The sequence below is a fragment of the Malus domestica genome, chromosome 06 (genome assembly GCF_042453785.1).
Source record: "Malus domestica chromosome 06, GDT2T_hap1".
In the NCBI taxonomy this organism is placed as follows: Eukaryota; Viridiplantae; Streptophyta; class Magnoliopsida; order Rosales; family Rosaceae; genus Malus; species Malus domestica.
In genome coordinates this window covers 19,720,280-19,726,611 of record NC_091666.1, presented here as the reverse complement: position 1 = coordinate 19,726,611, position 6,332 = coordinate 19,720,280, and positions in this window count along the sequence as shown.

The window sequence follows — 6,332 nt, the reverse complement described above, 5'->3', positions numbered from 1 at the left end:
CATAATAGATTATAATTGTTTTCCTTTTTTAACTTTTATGTTTAGCTTTAGAGAAAGAGGGTGCTGACTTGGAAGAACTCACTGAAGAAATTTTTGACATGAGTCTTAATGAAAACTCAGGACAATGCTCCAATAGTATTAGTTTTGATTAAGCATGGTATGTATTTTCACTTGTTCTTTTAAAGATATTTTTTGTGATGTTTAATAATTAGGATGGATTATGCAAGAGTAATGTCTGATTTTGTATACTTGCTCATTGCTCTTGATTTTGTGGGTGTGTTGCAGATTTTGGGGTGTTCGATATGCAAATTATTCCTTGAAGTAGCGATGTAATTGGGTGGTACATCTTGGTGATGTTGAATACGGCATTGCCCCATGACGTCTAGCTATGCTTCACATTTTGTAAAACCCTTATGGAGTTCTATTAATTAGTTGATTTGGAAGATTGTAGTCTGATATATATATATATATATATATATATATATATATATATAATACATCTCGGTGATGTATATACCTCAGTTATGAGACCCAAAGTCACAAATCTTAAGGTCACAATTTGCATTGAGAAGTAGGTTACTCAGTGATGTATATACATCTCGGTGATCCTTGCCGTTGCTGCTTCCTGTTGGGTTTTTGATATGGGTTTTTATGGCGTTTGCAATCCCCACAGATATATATATATATATATATATATATATATATATATAATGTTTGCAATTTTGGGTAAAAGATGTGTAATTTGTATTGGAATGCAAAATGTTAAAAAAAAAAAACAAAAAACAAAAAAAATTGTAAACGGGTGTTAAAGGGTGAAACGGGTGACTTATTAGGCTTAACGGGTTGGGTTCGGGTGACCCGTTAGCTTAACGGGTTGGGTTCGGGTGATCCGTTAAATTAACAGGTCGGGTTGAACCCGACCCAAACCCAATAAACCCGACCCGTTTACAGGTCTACCCACAACACAGCAAGAACCCATGTCCTGCGCTGCGCTGGTGACACAATCAGACAGAGACACACATGACCAAGGTTCTAAAAGATGCTAGCGTTAGTCGGGCGGTGGGTTAAGGTCTAACGCCTAGATGATTAGGCGGGGTCTAGGCGGGCGCCTAGATGGTTAGGCGGGGTCTAGGCGGGCGCCTAGGCGAACTAGACTGATTTAATTAAATCTATTATATTTTATGTAAATAAGTGTTTGTTTATACTTAAAATATATATGATTTCATCATAAACTACAAAATGGAATGACATATATATTATGAGCTATTGGAACATAATGAAAACATGGGGAACAAGTAGATAATGTGTGTTCCTTTAAGTATTCAACAAGTCTCTTACAATTTATTGAAAAAATAAAATGCAAAATGAAAGTTATCTATTTTCTATTTAAGTGAATTGCAACCTAGGCGGGTGTTTAGGCGGGTTTGGGCGGGTATCTAGGCGATCTAGACGCCTCTTCTTAATTTTCAAACACCTAGGCATTAATCAGGATGGTGGCTAACACCCTAGCGCCTAGGCAGCGGGCGGAGATTTTTAGAAGAGTGCACATGACCACACTCACCTCTCGATAATCCCTATACTGCTATACACTACTCTATACCGTACCGTACTCTACCATACGCCTACCTTATACATACACACTGCCATGCCATAAAACTGACAGAGATCAGAGTGAGTGGGTCCCAATGGGTACAAATTTGAATCTCATATTTTGACCTTTTAACCCCCACTCCTCCAATTGGATTTGGATTTTCTTGCCTTTCTCACCTTTTTGTTTTTCGTTTTCATCGTCTCCAAGATTTGAGTTAAAATTTAAAAATTTTAATCTAAAAATAATTTTTCTACTCCAACCTTTATGAGTTAAATTTTTAGCCAAAAATTATTAAAGACTGAATTTATGATAATTTTTTTTTCTTAAAGTAACTTAAAAAAAATTATGTAGGCTATCCTAATTTAATTTTATGAACATTTTAACCTCAAAATATTTAAATTCCAATAAATATTAAAAAATCACTAAACTGACACCATGAAACTCATGGAACGCCATGAAAGAATATGAAACACATAAAATATTTTTTTTAATTACTTTAGCCGTTGGATTTAAATTTGGACCGTTTGATTTTTTATTTTTTTTTACTGCATGATTTGATCATATTAGATCTTAACCGTTGGATTCGATGAATTTATAAATATGAAACAAAAAAAAATTACTTATATGTGGCCCCGCCCCACTAACTTAGGGCGAATCTTGGGCTAAATTTGCCCCAGAAATGAGTTTTGGGTTAAAACTCATATTTGCTCTAAGGGTTGGAGTAAGTTAGGATTAGTTTAGAACACAAAGTTTGAATTTTACTTCAAAGATTGGAGTAGATCTAATGTTTTTAACCGATGTTCGTGATTTGCACCAACAGTTTGATGCTCACGGTCAATGTATGTGACACACCAGACCCCGATATCCTCCAAACACCAAGGTAGGCACATGCTGGCTGACAACCGAAAGTGACGAAGTCATATTAAGATGCATGAGAACTATGAAGAAAGAACAAACTTAAATAAAACTCATAAATTTAACTATAATGAATATGAAATTGTGGAACGTGTTTAGAGCACACAACTAAACTAGAACATTAAAGAAGGAATATTATAAAAATGTACGAACAAATGAATGGGTCCTACATTGAGAAGACTTGAAGATATTGATGCTGAAGTGCCCTGACGTCGGGAGTGCCCTAACGTCGGGACTCCAAGTTTATATGTAGTGTGCTTAGTATAGTATCACAAAACCTGAGTGGACCAAGTTTATATGTAAGCAATACTAAAACAGTTATTCAACAACGTACTAACCCCCAGTTTATGAAAACTAATATAGCATAATAAGTAATAAGTTTTCCGAAAACCCTAGCATGCCATAAAACCTTCATAAAAACATATATCATATATAGTGTGCTTAGTAGTAGTATCACGAGGCATATATATAAAACTTCATTCGCCCGAAGGCCCTTCATCACCCGCCCATAGGCATATATAAATCTTCATTCGCTCGAAGGCCCTACATCACCCAACCGAAGCCATATATAAGTATCATTCGCCCATAGGCCCTTCATCACCCAACCGAAGCCATATATAAGTATCATTCGCCCATAGGCATATATAAGCACAAAAAATCATAAACATAATATTTCCAAAATATATCTCATCGGAGCTCAATAGCTCAAACATCATATCATAAATCTATGTTCATAAATATCTCAGCAAACATAAATTCAGTAAAGCATGATATTTCATAAAGTGTAAATCTGATTTACTCATAAACGTTTCATAAAATGTTGCTATAAAATCATGCTTTTCATGTATGCATTTCTAATAGTAAAAACATGCATTTTGGAAGGGGTTCTGTCACAGATACTTCATCATCGAAGAGCTGTGCAAACTCGTGAAGACGGAAATGCGGCTAACAAACACATTTAAGCACATAAAGGGACCAATTAATAAAACTCTACTAAAATGATTGAATTTGGAAAAACGGAGCATGGATTTAGAATCATGAAGTCAAAATTAGTCTAGGAGGGGTCTCGGCCAAAACTTAAAAAAGTCAACCCAAAAGTCAACATTGACGGTCAACGGTTAACAAAAAGCCAATGGTCAACAATCAATGCTAACTGAGAAGTCAACGGTTGACTCAATCGAGCCGAGCCTAGCCTAGCCGTCGAAGCTTATACCTTAAATTGGGATTTTTGGCCGGAAGTTTGGGCAATTTTCAAAGCTTCATAACTCACTCGTTTCTTAACCAAATTCGACCCATAATATATCAAAATGAAGCTAGGAAAGTGTAGAACAAGATTATACCTATTTGTAAGCCCAAAGCTTGTTGGAGATGGCTAGAAAATAGCCTAAATCGTGACTGGTCTGCGGGAAAATTGGGAAACTTGTCGAAAACTGGGTAAACTTTAAACGTTCATAACTTCTTCAATATTCAACAAAATTGAGTGATTTAAAAATGAAAATCATACTTCTCGATGAGACGAAGAGAATGGTACCTTTCTCGATGGCTAACTCGTTGTTTTTTGGCTGAAAATGGCTCAAAAGTTGTTATCTTCATCTGAAAACTGGGAAAGCCTTCCCGAGGTGTTTCTGCTATGTCTCGACATCCACAATACACAAACACAATCAAAAACGAATTATGAGGACAAAATGGGAACGTTTAGAGTGTTTTCAAAGTCACCCATGTCAGAGGTGATGAAGGCTCGTCGGAGTTCGTCGGGAAGAGGGTGAATAGTGGCCTCTGCCATTATCGAGTCTCTAGGTCCCTTGTTTGGGGTTCGTGATGACGGGGTCCAGGTGGTGGTAAGTTGGGTGCCTCACCGTGGTTGTGGTGGTTTCAAGATGGTTTGCCATGGCACCATCTTAGTGCTTGCTGAGGAAGAAGGGAGAGAAAAGAGAGTGAATTGGGAGAGTTAAGAGAGAGAGAGAGCTGTGAGGTGTTTGTCATGGGAGAGGGAAGAAAGAGAGGGGGATGGAAAGTGGGCCGAGGGACAAAATTGTAAGGGTGGCCCCCATGTGGCACACCAATTAAGACCCAAAAGCAACATGACAAAATATCTCCTAACCAAAGTAAAATTACAAACTTGCCCTCGACATTTCGTAAAATCCAGGACAGGTCGTTGCAATCTAACCCTGTTTTCATCTCCGAAATATGATGAAAACTTACTATACATAAATACTTGAAAATAGGAAGAAGAATATATATATATATAAAGAAGAAATCAAGTCAGAACGGTTGCATAAAAAAGAATATGCCACACCATCGTGATCGGGTTGCAATGATTCTTCTTTCATGCCTTCAAGCTCATACCTTCTTCCCCCATCAGTATAAAAGTAGAATAATACTTTATAAAGATATAAAGTCAAAAAATATACAGTAACGTAAGGTCAAGAATATGTACGCATAATAAGATAACGTCAAAATAGATATGTACTAACATAGAGGTCGAAAACTTGAACTAAAATTAACATTGAAAGTGGAAAAGACTCAACCAAACATTTGTAACGTCAAAGATACAAATATATAACTATACTAAGTAAGTTAAAACACTTACACTAAAAATTAAAACTGAATATAAAAATGGGTCTTGCTCAAGCATTGGTAACATCACGTATTTCGAAAACAGGTGTGTGTCTTTAGGTCGAGCCCAAACAATAACTAATCAGTAACAACTACCGTAGACGGGTCTACCTGCCCACTTGCTTAACGAACTCAATGAATAAGCCATCGATATTACAGTCTGCAGCCCGCAATATTGATAACACATTGTTGTCTTGATAAACAACTAGTAATTTCTCAAGGATGCAAATTCTAATCATGTTGAAACCACAGAACGAGTGAACACAACATGTCCTACAAGGTCTAGATAGTTCGTTTAGACTGGTCAACAGTCTAAGGATAAAATGCGGTACTGGACAATCAACTTAGTACTCAAGGCCTTCTAGAAAACTACACAAGACTTAGAAGAGAAATGCGCATCACGATGAGGTACAAATAGTGACGGCACATTGCAAACCCGAATAATGTGATTCGCAAAGCCTAAGATAGCTGATTCATTGAAAATTTCTCTCGGATTTAGCGAACAGCTATAACGAGAAGACTAAAAGAACACCTAAGAATTTAAGGATCAAAACAAGTTCAACAAACCTAAAGCACAAGATAACTGGAGTGAATGCGTAACTTTGATGTAAGAATAGGTGCAAGTTACTAACTTGGTTTTGTGGTGGCAAGTCGAGATGGTTGAGAATGGACTCGACTCGATTGGTAGTCTAAAGTAATCTGATAGGTGGGAACTCAGACATTTTCCCTATTCCAATATTCACAACAACTTGTTACAACGATAACCTTACAGATATTCAATCACCAGTGGTAATGATTCACTCAATAGAGTGGTATTGGGTGATTAAATGACTAATGGTTCCGGCTAAACTTTCGAATCCGAGTGATTTTTCCTAAACAATCTGTTTGCTTTAGAAATGATATGAAGTGTCGTAAGGTAAGCACGAATCCGATGTTGACTAGAATGCCTTCCAGTACCAGGAGGTGAATCTGGGATCCCAGTCGAAATCGATGTTAATCAAGATGTCAGTCTAATGAAGTCTAGAATGAAGAATTATGCCAAACGGTCGAAAGTATATTCCTCACAGACTGGTAGATAAAAAGCTGAGTAATTGATAACTATTACCGAAATGTCATCATAGTCTCTGCGTGTACAAGGTGGTTTATACAAGAAATCTATAGTGGCATTCACCCGTTTCCATCCGCATCCACAGTGGGTCCCTGACAACCC